A 12,110-nucleotide genomic window follows, 5' to 3' on the forward strand; every position below is an offset into this window, starting at 1 on the left:
ATTCTCTTACCTCACATTTTCTCCAAGAAATCAATTGTACACGTTTGTTCCGACACGTAATACAAACCCTCGGTCTGCCCAGATGTGAACACTCCACTTAGCTTTCGGCCGTCTTCCGATGAAGACGTGTGTTTGTGAGCTCTGGCTGACTGGTCGTTGATCTTCTTTCCCAGTGGGATCTTTTTGGTTTATTTTTTGTTTGTTGAATAATTATGTAATATATGGTGTTTGATATTAATACTAAACAAAGGTTTGTCCTTGTTTTTCAATTAATATACAGACCCACTTTTTGTGATAGCCTTTATAACCACCCGTCTACTTATGTTAAGAGTTGGTGGCAAAGGTATACCAACATATTATTTACATTCTTTCGCCCTTTAACACTGGTTCAGACCTGCATGAGGACGAGATATGTATTTAACGTGAGGATGAGACATGTATTTAATGTAAGTGATATTGATCCTGTAATGAGACATGTATTCATCCGAAAATTAGCTTACGCTTGGGAATTACCAAGGGAACTTCAAAGGTTTGTCCTTGTTTTGTTGTTAGTGTAATTTCTCTTCTCCTTCATCCTTTCACTTACTATTGGAAGAAGGTAGAAGAATGGGCGTGCAGTGTTGATGTTGGGGGATCTCCTCTCACTTCGGAGGGCGGTGCCCTTGGATGTGTGAGGAGTATCCTCATTAATTTAATAATTTTTCCTTATTTTACAGACTAGTGGTGATTGTGTTCACAGCAGTATTGGTTAGATGCTCTTTGTATTGATTATCCTAACCTTAGAAGTGTACCTATGACTCGTAGCATGTTGCGTACCGATCCTCGAGTGTGTGTACTGATCCCCTGCTGATAATCATATTCATCTACCAATACTACCTAGGAGTTATGTCACTGGACGAAGCTGTCATGCTGCCCTGTGAGGTTTATCTACTCCTGATGGTAGAAGTCTGGCAGAATTTGGAGAAATCGTAGAGGAAGATAGCTCGTCAAGTGTCGTCATCCTCCTCTTCTAAATCATCATACCTTTGTGCCTTCACCCCTTTGACTTTTAAGGTTTTGCTGTAGAAGAGAAGATGGTCTCCCCCCCTAAGAAGTCTCGTCACGGGACTTCTAAGGTTCTGTCTTGCTCCGGTGAGACAGGTGGGTCTTCCGCTGATCCTCCTGTTCCTCCAGGAATGGAGCCCATCTCTCCTTCCTCAGGGAGGAAGCAGACGGGGACCATGGAGGTACTGGCCACCGCTGGTACCTCCTCTCCTGGTTCCGGAGGTTCTGCCTCCGGACCGGGAACCGTCTCGGCCGCCCGCTTGCAAGTGTTACCGAGTGTACGGTCACCTACGGGTGACCGTGCAGCCAAGGACCAGACTGCTGAGTACACTCATCATGTCAGGACCCAGGCACGGAGCGGAAGGATGGTAAGTCGCTCAAGTGACTCGCCAGACCAGCGTTCGCTCTTGCAGCGATCGCCTGGTACCCAGAGTTGACTTGACGTTCCCACGGGTCAGTGCACTCAGAGACCGGTGGAGGCGGCCCATCCAGCCCTCTTTTAATTATTCTTCTTCTTTTCAGAGAGGTTTCGGCCTCAATGAGGACTTGGAAGAGTTGGAGGACGGTATCGGCTGTCTCCTGTCAGGTGCACGCTCAGCCCCACCCAGACGACGGTTGCATTCGCGCGACCGACCAGTCTCGGTGGTGGCAGATGCTTCACCTGCCAGGTATGAGTTTCGTAACTTGCCTCGAGGAAGCGTTCTCTCTACTGCTGCTCCCGCAGGTCCCTCCGGACAGGTGCAGTTGGGCCGTGTTGCTACCGCAACTGCCCCAACTCCGTCCTGGATGAAGGACCTGTCGGTTGTCCTGAGGAAACTGGCGAAGAGGAAGGTGTCGTCATCTTCTTCTGCCGCCTCTTCCCATTCGACTTCCGAGACCCCCCAGCCGAAGAAGAAGGAGGTGGCCTTGCCCCCCCCCCAAGAAGCCTCGCACAGAGACTTTTAAGGGTTTGTCTCCCTCCGATGAGACAGGTGGGTCTTCCGCTGGTCCTCCCGTTCCTCTTGGAATGGGGTCCGTCTCTCCTTCCCCTGGGAAGAGAAGACGGGGACCGTAGGAATACCGGTTACGCCGGTATCTTTGCTCCTACCGGTTCTGCTGGTAGGCAGGTGAGGAGCGCTCATAGCAGCTCCCCTGACGCACCGTCCTAGGTCCAGCGCTTCTCCGCAAGAAGACCGCTGGTCCAGACCTGCCGCTCGATCGCCACCGGGGGTTGGTGATCGCCTGCAGTCCTCCCAGTCTACTGGTTCTATTAGTAGGCAGGGTAGGAGCGTCAGGTCTCCCTCACCTGTCCCTTCAACCTGCTCAGGCCACACCGGGAGGAACGAGGCAAACAGGAGTGACTGTGATGAATTCACTTCTTATGGTCCGGCCACGAGCCTGGTTCGGTCTTAGGACCAACAGATCCTCGCTCAAGTGGTTGGAGGAGATCGTGGGGGCTGGCGAGGACAATGATGCTTTCCAGACTCTCGGAGTGACCATCACCGCTGTTCACGTGACGGTCCTGCTGGACCACGCACGCAGACCAGGACGGGCTCCCCCTTCGATCCTCTTGAGAAGTTTCGACCTCGACGAGGACTGGGACATGTCGGAGGACAGTATCGGCTCTCCCCTGTCAGGTGCACTTTCAGCCCCACCCAGATGATGGTCACAGTGGCAGCAGACGTTTAGCCTACAGTACGAGTTTCATAACCTTCCTCGGGAAAACCTTTTCTCCAGACGGTAACATTTTCCTAGACTCGCAGCGGCCATCACTGCATGGTGATGGCTACCTGTACTCGCTTCTCCGACTGCTAGTTCCGCTGAGAAGACGAGCGAGAGCGTCCAATCTTCCTCCCCCATTCCCCTTCTCCCTATGGCTGCAACGGGAAGGGGAGGGATCCTGCAGAGTGTTCTCCGTAGGATTCTGCGTTGGGGACTGCGTTCTTGGAGGGACCTTCAGGTCCTACCGGACGTAAGTCCCCGTTGTTGAGGAAGGATCTTGCCCTATCCTCAATTTTTACAGGAATCGGGAGGACCACCACCCGATGATCGTCTGACGAATTCGGGGGGATTTCGCCGAGCGCTTAGAATTCTTCGGAGTTTCTAGCACTCTCCGAGTGTTCTGGTCTTCTACGATATGCAAACACGGGCGAAACCACGGTCCATAGTGGGCAAGATGAGAATCCCAGATAATTGTTACTATGATAATCGGGAATCTTGCCGAATGCCCGAATTCCTGGAATTTCTAGCTTTCGAAGGAAGTACTGCTGCTGAAGGAAGAATATCTTGGGAGGGGCTCAGCCTGGATGGACCTGACGGTCCGTCGCCTCGGTAGGCGGCCAACCCCGGGATAGAGAAGAACAGGTGGGAACATCCAGTTCAGCTTGAACTATCGTCTTCGGTATCCTGTTCACCGTAGAAGTCTTCCTTTGGGAAAACTTCACCTTCGCTCTCTTCTTTAGAGAATGAAGGGGTCGGCTTCCAGTCCTTATTCTTGTTCCTCAAATGGAAGAGAATTTAGGCTGGAGGTCTATGTACAGGAACCTACAAATATACTACGTATATTGCCCTCACGACATGCTTCTGTTATCAGTTGAATTGTCCGAGGTGTGGCACATACCGTAGTTAATTCTACGGGTTGTGACCGAGACGAATAGTATCTTCTTAATTGAACTGCAACTCGGGACTGCCCTGCAACTTCCCAGGAGTTGCCAGTTTCGATTTTGAGATACCTATGGTGTTGTTACAACAACAACAACACCACTGCGTTTGCATTCACCGAAATCAGTTTCGGTTAAAATGCAAATGCTCGAGCGTATTTTTTTGCGCTCGATGGTTCCAGCCGAACGCATTCGTTCTTGGAATGGATTACCTGGCAACTCAGGATAACGAGTAAGCTGCCTGCCAGCCCTACCTGCCGCAGCCCAGTACCAGCTGGCTCTCCGTGATAGTCTGGTCGGATATTGTCTCTCTCCTCTGCGATGATTGACTACCGAACTGAATCTTTGCCCAACAATCACAGACTTTAGGTCTCTGATTGGCTGGAATTCTCGCATACGTGTATGACCATCTCTACTGCATCGCCTTTGCCGTTGCGAGAATTTTCAGACAGAGACATCTTACTAGACACGTTATCATCTTTCTGTTTACCGCATGGTAACAGAAGTCTGCAGCCTAGTCTCCCGCTGCATCGTACCTGCCGCTGCGATGACGCGGAATGATTTCTTCCGACATCTGAGTTTGTCTTCTAAATACATCTCGTATTTGTAGGTGTGCAATTGTTCTTTGTCCACCCCAAATTGTAGATGAATAAAGGAAGACATCATCTGTTCTCCACCCTGCCAGCTCTACTTCCAAGTATATAGATGTCCTCCCTGATCCAGCCCATGAGAAGCAGTTCTTCAGGCAGTACAATCCCTGAGTTTTCATTACTGAAAAGTGCTCCGCTTTCATTGCAACTCTGACTTCTCACCGAACAGTAATGAAGTAGCTGTTTAGCGTTTTCAGTCCTCTGTAAAACAACAGGGGTTAAGCCGTCTTCACAGGTTGGTGTCATCGGCGGGACTTTTCTATGTTTAGAATCTTGAGAGTTAACTTATCTCGTTGGAGCTGTGAAGACATAGGTCGGCATTCACCTATCACCTTCGTCTTCAAAGGCACATAGTATTGTTTCTTCAATGGCACATAGTATTGTTTCTCCTTAGTTGAGATTCAACTACTTTGAGAACTTCTGTCTTGTCATCAGGGACACCGGTCTCTAGAAGGCAATTGACTTTCGTCTGATGAGCACATGCCTTGAGAGAATCATCATATCGCCTTCCAGCATCGGTGGCAACAAGATAGACGATTTGTATGGTCTCTTGGCATAACCCTTCAAAAGGTGAGTGTCATGTGACTACGTCTCGGATGCATGACTGCTTGCCTCACACAACCGAACGCAGTCAGTCGTCAGCTGTTGAAGCGTGCGAGACCATCACGAGCTACGCTGTGGACTGTATCAATTGATCCAGATCAGTCATTACTTTGTCCTACTGTCGTGTTCTGGTACCCATAAGTATCGACACCCACCATGGAGTGTCGGTGTCTTTATCCACGGCGGAGACGACGAGACCGTGAGAGACTTCGCTGCAGTGGGATACGAGACCGCTAGAGACTTCGCTGCAGTGGGATATGAGACCGCGAGAGACTTTGCTGCAGTGGGATACGTGACCGCGAGAGACTTCGCTGCAGTGGGATAGGATACGAGACCGCGAGAGACTTCGCTGCAGTGGGATACGAGACCGCGAGAGACTTCGCTGCAGATGGATAGCCCAGTGGATGGGTATTGGACATCACTGAAGAATATGTCGGACAGGAAGATGGATAGGTCATTGCGACCATATCTTTCTTTCCCTTCGGGACTGCCCACAGGTCCTTGGAACCTCAATTCCCTGGACCAGTGGTGGATGCTTCTAAGATATGTTTGCTTACCAAGCTCCTTCAAGAGGACAAGTTGCATCTCGTCCATGGTGTGCAGTTGTAAAGGTAAGAAGGATGCGAGAGTGACTGGCTCTCCCCCTTCCATCCCCCGTCCTTCCTCTCCTCTTCCTTCGGGTTGAGGATAGGACTCGAACTCACCACTGGCTGGTCGGACGATTGATGCGGTAAGCCTATACATAAGCATCCTTTTTATGTTTCTTATCAGAATCATATAAGCAATCCCGCTCCTTCCTCTAGCAAGGGGAGGAAGGAGACTGACAATAATGCAAACCCTTCCCAGAACTTTGCATTAATGTCTCCAATGCCAAATATTCTTCACAGCCATTTTTTGGATGAGTCACGATCCCTCACTCATTTCGAAAAGGCCCAGAAGTCTGACTCTTGATCATGCAGCTCCTATACTTCGATCAAGTTGTCTGAGGCAGCAGGGAACTCCTCCTCGCTCTTACGACCAGGAGTAGCCTAGGTGTGCAGAACTCCAGTCAGTTCTAGATGCTCACTAGAGATTCCTCCCACCAATCAGTGAGTCTTCCTTATGTTAAAGGACCGAGGGTTTGTATTACATGTCGGAACAAATCACAATTTGTCGTAAATTGTATTTTTCCTAACTATACAAACCTGAGGTCCTTTACAAGAGAGGTCCTTTACAGAGATGCCCACTTCATGCCACCCCTCAATCTTAACCTGGGCCGAAAGGCAAAGTGGTGTTTACATCCGGCACTGTAGTTACTGCCTAACCACCTTGTTCAAGATTCAACGGCTGTAATTCCAGCTATGCCGTAAGTACATTCCTTATGTTAAAGAACCTCAGGTTTGTATAGTTAGGAAAAATACAATTTACGACAAAATGTGATGTTGTTCGTTAAGTAATTGCAGAAAAAAACTAGAAAACTTGATATGCTTTGCTTTTGATGATTTACTTCAGTTTGTGACTATTGTTAGTGTTGATACAGCGGTGTGCTGGTATGGTGAATATTCATTTGTTCCTACACAAATTTAGCTTCAGAAGATGAGCTGGCGTGGCCATTTAACTTTCAGACAAGGGCATTAACTACTGACAGGTATGGGGAAGCCCTGCCCATCTGTTGGTATGCACTCCACTTTTGCTTCTGGCAGCCATTGTGTTTGGATGTGTGTGCTGGCTCTGCCTGACTTGCAGTCTTTCTGAATATATATTATTTTTTGTGTGGTTGTTGAGTTTGGTCGTCTAATAAAGAATTACGAGCCAAACCCCTCAATCTTTGCAGTCTTCTACCTCAACTAGAAAACCTCAGGTTTTCGGGAGCTGCCTAGGGAAGGACAGGCCTTTTAATAGGTTTCTTTCCTCCATAGAGGTAGATCGTCACACCTTTAGTGCCTCAGGAGGCATCAGTAGAACAAATCTAGTCCATGTTCAAAGTGCTTGTGTCTAGGCCATTCTGAAAAAACAGTAGGAGATGTTTATGTAGTAAGAAGAGAGAGAAGGTCTCCCCAGTGTCATTGGATTGCAATACCCTGTCAGTAACACCAAAGGTCCTCTCTACTAGACTCCCCCACCCCCTCACAATTGCTGCTCCTAAGGAAGTAGTTTCCCCCCTTGCTGACTCCTGAGCATTTGGTGGACCCATCGAGGGGGAAGGATATCCAGCCAGCATCTTACTTACGGCTTCTTTTTGCTCTGAGGGAGAGCTTATTGCATTCATCGCATGAACTATTAATGTTCATGTTAATATTTTTCATTGAATTCTTGCTACTTTACAGTGATTACTATAGTATAGTAGTTTACTAATGGCTGGGTTTGAGGGATTAGGTTATTGAGGCCAATTATAAGCTGGTGTTTCATAATAAGAAAAATTAACAATATTTGTGATTATTTCGCTCCCTTAAAATGGAATGTTTCATGAAACTTTCTACATTAGCACATCAATTTAGATACTTAGGATTATAGCCATCTGATAAGTAACAAAGACCTTATACATAGTATACCCCACATTTTCAAGATACTATAGTACAGTGTATAGCTATCAGTAAATCTACATAATTTGTAGCTGTATACTAAGCTGTACTTTTCACTTAAGATTCATTTCAAAGATATATATCTAAAAAGGTAACCTAACAAAAATTATTGTAATATAGACAGCTAGAACGACCCTTACCTGCTATAATCAAAGAACTTTTTCCTTCAGCATCCAGCTCTGCCTTGGAGATGATGTCTTCAAGTTAAAACAGGTTCCCTAAATAATGAATACTGACTTATAACTGCTCAAAATTAACCAAAATTAAACTAGTAAAAGCTTCATATGAACACTACTTGTACAGTATTGCTTGTGCACAAAGGGAGTCTTAAGAACCAAATACAGTCAACCCCCGTTATTCAAGGTATTGCAATTCACGGACTCACCTATTCGCGGATTTCTCTATGGAATATATATACACATTCGCAGAAAATTCACCTATTCATGGTATTTTCACTGAAAAATATTCACCAATTATTGTTACTATTTTAATATTTTCTGATAAAATCAATAAAGTACTTGGGTATAAGCATTTTAAGAAGGGTTTTAAGTATTCACTGATTTTAGCTTTTAGCAGAGGATTGTGGTACATATCCTCCCTGAATACTGGGGGCCAACTGTATCTCTACAGTTTTGAGCAGGTCACTGTAATACTGAGCAGTATCATAATGCAATGATCTTTCGAGTGTAAACCCAAATCTGCATAAGCACCCACGCTCTGCCTTCGGGTTTGTACGGTACCCAGTTGTAACATGCATATACTCCTGCATGTTTGCATATTCACAATCCATAATAAGTTGGGGGTTCTGGATAAACACGGCACATCTGAGGGTCTGCACAATCGTACAGTGATGATCTGTCCCATGTGAACTTTCTGTCTCCATGCATATGATCCAAGGATCATGCATGCACTAAATAAGAAGGTAGTAGTAACTTTTCTCTGCACAACCCAGCAGAAGTACATAGTGAGAATCCAGAATGGTTTTGCCTAAGAAAGAAACAGGGAAAACAGTTCATGAGCATACATAGAGAACCTGGTGTTAACCCTAACAGTGGCAGACTTCTCACTCACAGATAAGGTGAATACAGTAGTACCTCAGGTTACGAAATTAATCTGTTCCGAAGCGGCCTTCATAACCTGATTTTTTCGTATCCAGAACTACGTTTTACATGTAAATTGCCTAATTTGTTCGAAGCCCTACAAAAACACCACAGTAAACTTTATAATAAAGCTAAATTGACCAATAAACAATGAAATACAACAATTAGGACCATTCAGTACCTAACCTAACCGTTACTGTACCTATAAATAAAGTGTATTAGTGTACAGGGTACAAGAAATACTGTATGTACATATGTAGTAAAATGTGGAACCTTACCTTTCGAGTGAGGCGATGTCCAAAAGTGGCGACAGAGGAGGAGGACAAACAGCCGAAAACATGAACACTTAGCTTTACAAAACACATTAAAAAATGTCAGAAAACATTTAACACTAAACTTTTTGAAATCACTAACACGAATTTACGTTAACAAACGAAATCTATGTAAACGAACGAATTCCATGTGTACGATAACTCTGTCGAAACGAAATGGTCAAGGAACTCCCTGACGTAGATGCATGATGGGATAGATGCTGACTAATAGGAGAGCAGGATCTTACGGCAGTAACTAGCATCAAGAACCAATGGAAGAGCGGGAGGATGGTGGCGAGTCTACTGAGTTGGCAGCATGCAACTTTTAAAATTGTTCTCGGCGGCCCGGGCGAATCTCAGACTTTACAGTACACCCTTTCGTGACCTAAATAATTTTCGTACACAGTAGCAAAAAAAATTTGTCTTTGCCTTTGTAACCTGGATTTTTCGTACGTAGGGACTTTCGTATGTAGGGGTATGACTGCACTGTCACAAGTCCTTGAAGGAGGAATGTGCTCACTTAAATGCTAATCGAACTTCTTGTGACAAGGCTTAAAAATTAACCCAAGACTGATCTATTCTGCTACAAATGACTTCTCTAATCTCCATTGTAATGCCTTGTTACCCTGATAAACTTGACATTTGAACACATCATTTTTGAATGCCCCAAATACTAGTTGCATTTCGACCTGCTCTACCCTGTCTTTATGCCAACACTTGGCACTGAAAGTTTTGTAGAATGAGAGTTTAGACATCTCTCTCTCTCTCTGGCCCTGGGACCTATCAATCTTTCTTCAAACCTTTGGTCTAAATTCTATTCAGTTGCATGCTAAATGTCATTACTTCTCCGCTCACTATCGTGATGATTCTGGGTGGAGGGGTTTCTTGAAACAGAACTCTTTTATGCAGGTATTTTAACATTCCATAATTTGATTTGTAATTGTAATATGAGAATTTTTTGTGAATTTTAGGTTGCATTTACAGTGTTAGTAAATAGGTTCTTTTTTCAGGTCTGCAGAATTGGTCACTAGCTACATTCTCCAGGGTTTTGCAGAACCAGTTCAAAAGTGTTGGATTGATTTCTCTATCTTTGATGTACGTACAGAGGGTCCTTGCTCATAGTCCTGGTAATTACAGTTCAAGAGTTTTTGCTTTTGTATGGATGTGGAATTTTTTATTTAAGGAACAAGTTTTGATATTGTACAATGTATTTTGCATATATATTTTTTTCATCTTGCCAAATGCTTTTATTATTTAATTAATACACAGACTTCCTGCTATTTATTGTTTTTAATATAGGTATGAATGTCTTTTTTAAAGAAATGACTAACATAGTTTGTAGATCTGTTGTCAGTGATTAGCTATCTTAATTCTCCTCTCCTTTTTCAAAAATGTCTCGGTAATAATGGATGATGATTATGGGGTACTTATCACAGAATGTGTTGTTATTTCATGATAATCAGGAATGAGAAATGTGTATGTGCTATTTGTTCATTGTTGTGAATGAATTTTGTCAAGAGTATGAAACTCTAAAATTGCCATACATGTAGTATGTTAAGGATTTCTCACTTGCAATGGACAGTTCAGTTGGTGCACTCTCACATCAGTGTTATTTGAGGAATTAATATAGCCTCAGTGTATTTTACAATAAAATAAAGTAATGTAGGATTCACACATCTTATATGTCACAAATTTTAAAATTGAACTGGTTTTATTTGTAATTAAATTATATTTGTTGCAAGAGAATATATTATTATAATAAATAGTTTTTTAGATTTCTTTTATTTAATTCAGATGAATCTTATTTGTTTTTACTGTGTAGCACAGGATTTTTTATTGGAAATTCACATAATTATAAAGATGACCTTGAAAAAATATATAATTGAGGATCAGTGAAAAGCATCCTTGTGAAGTTGTAAATGTTTATTTGTTTTAGTTTTGTAAACTTTATTTGAAGATATACTGTACTTTAACCTGCTTAAATTTATGTAAACCATATTATTTGCTTAAATTTAGTCATGTAAACCATATTATTTGAAAGATAATGTACTTTGCTTAAATTTAATACCATACACCAATATCATTGACAAACTAATATTGCTTGAAGTTGGAAGTCCACAAAATTCAGAGGTATGGGTTGAATGATAACCTTGTAGCAAGGAAAGAATTGTGAATTATTTTGTTTATGGAAACAAATTGGGTTGTGATAATGCAATAACTTTTAGAATGAAAATTAATTCAAATACAGTAGACCCTTGACTCACGAACGCATTGACCCACGTACAACTCGATCCCCGACCAAAATTATAGGTAAAATTTCACCCTTGACCTACGAACTAACTTTGAGATACGAACAAAAAAAAATGCGGAAAATAAAAATTCTGTTTGGGTCATGAACTAATTTTGAGACATGAACATTTGAAAAAATGCTGGAAATTTCTGGAAAATAACAATTCACTTTGTTTCACAAACTAATTTTTAGACACAAACATTTGAAAAATGCGCGAAATCGCCCAGCACACGTGAGAGCGTTGAGTTGCCATGGGAACAGCCATCCTCCAGCCGCCCCACTGTCTCACAACGGTCGTCACCCACGCATCGCTCTTTGTCTCATCTCATTGTGTACAAGACGTTCGTCAATTCGCTTAGCATTTTTTGCGCTAAAACTCGTGATTTTCTTCATAATGGGCCCTAAGAAAGTGAAGAGTGGTGGTGAAAGTAAGAAAGTGAAGAGTGATGGTGAGAAGAGGTGCAGAGGAAGATAACCATTGAAATAAAGAAAGAAATTATAGAAAAGTTTGAACGTGGTGTTCGCGTGACCGATATCGCAAGTGAGTACAAGATGGCCAAGTCGACAATTTCGACAATTTTGAAAAAAACAAGGATGCCATTAAAGAAGCAAATGTTGCGAAGGGAGTGACAGTACAACCAAGATGAGATCGCAAACCCTCGAAGAGGCAGAAAAAATAATTTTGAAGTGTACATGAGAAACAGATGGCAGGTGATAGTGTAAACGAGCCGATCATCTGCGAGAAAGCTCGGCAAGTGTATCAGAGTTACGTACCGCACATTAAATTCTGCGTGGCGGAAACTTTGGCGCCCCAGTGCGTAACTGTCCGTGACTTTGAGGGCTTCGATGCAGAGATTGTGCAAGAAATTGTGTCCATGGGCAACAGTATGGGTCTACAAGTCAACGACGAAG

The 12,110-nt window shown here is 43.6% G+C and overlaps 1 protein-coding gene across 6 annotated transcripts in view; it reads left to right on the forward strand.

Annotated features, from left to right (window-relative positions):
- Nucleotides 1–11,325, forward strand: part of LOC135213695 (palmitoyltransferase ZDHHC3-like) — a 142,818-nt gene extending 131,493 nt beyond the window's left edge. For all 6 annotated transcript variants that reach the window (XM_064247790.1, XM_064247791.1, XM_064247792.1 and 3 more), the window contains one exon: nucleotides 9,919–11,325. The gene's annotated coding sequence lies outside the window, so the exon portion shown is untranslated. The remainder of the gene's footprint in view (nucleotides 1–9,918) is intronic.
- The last annotated feature ends 785 nt before the right edge of the window (nucleotides 11,326–12,110 follow it).

The sequence above is a fragment of the Macrobrachium nipponense genome, chromosome 43, assembly GCF_015104395.2.
Source record: "Macrobrachium nipponense isolate FS-2020 chromosome 43, ASM1510439v2, whole genome shotgun sequence".
Lineage (NCBI taxonomy): Eukaryota > Metazoa > Arthropoda > Malacostraca > Decapoda > Palaemonidae > Macrobrachium > Macrobrachium nipponense.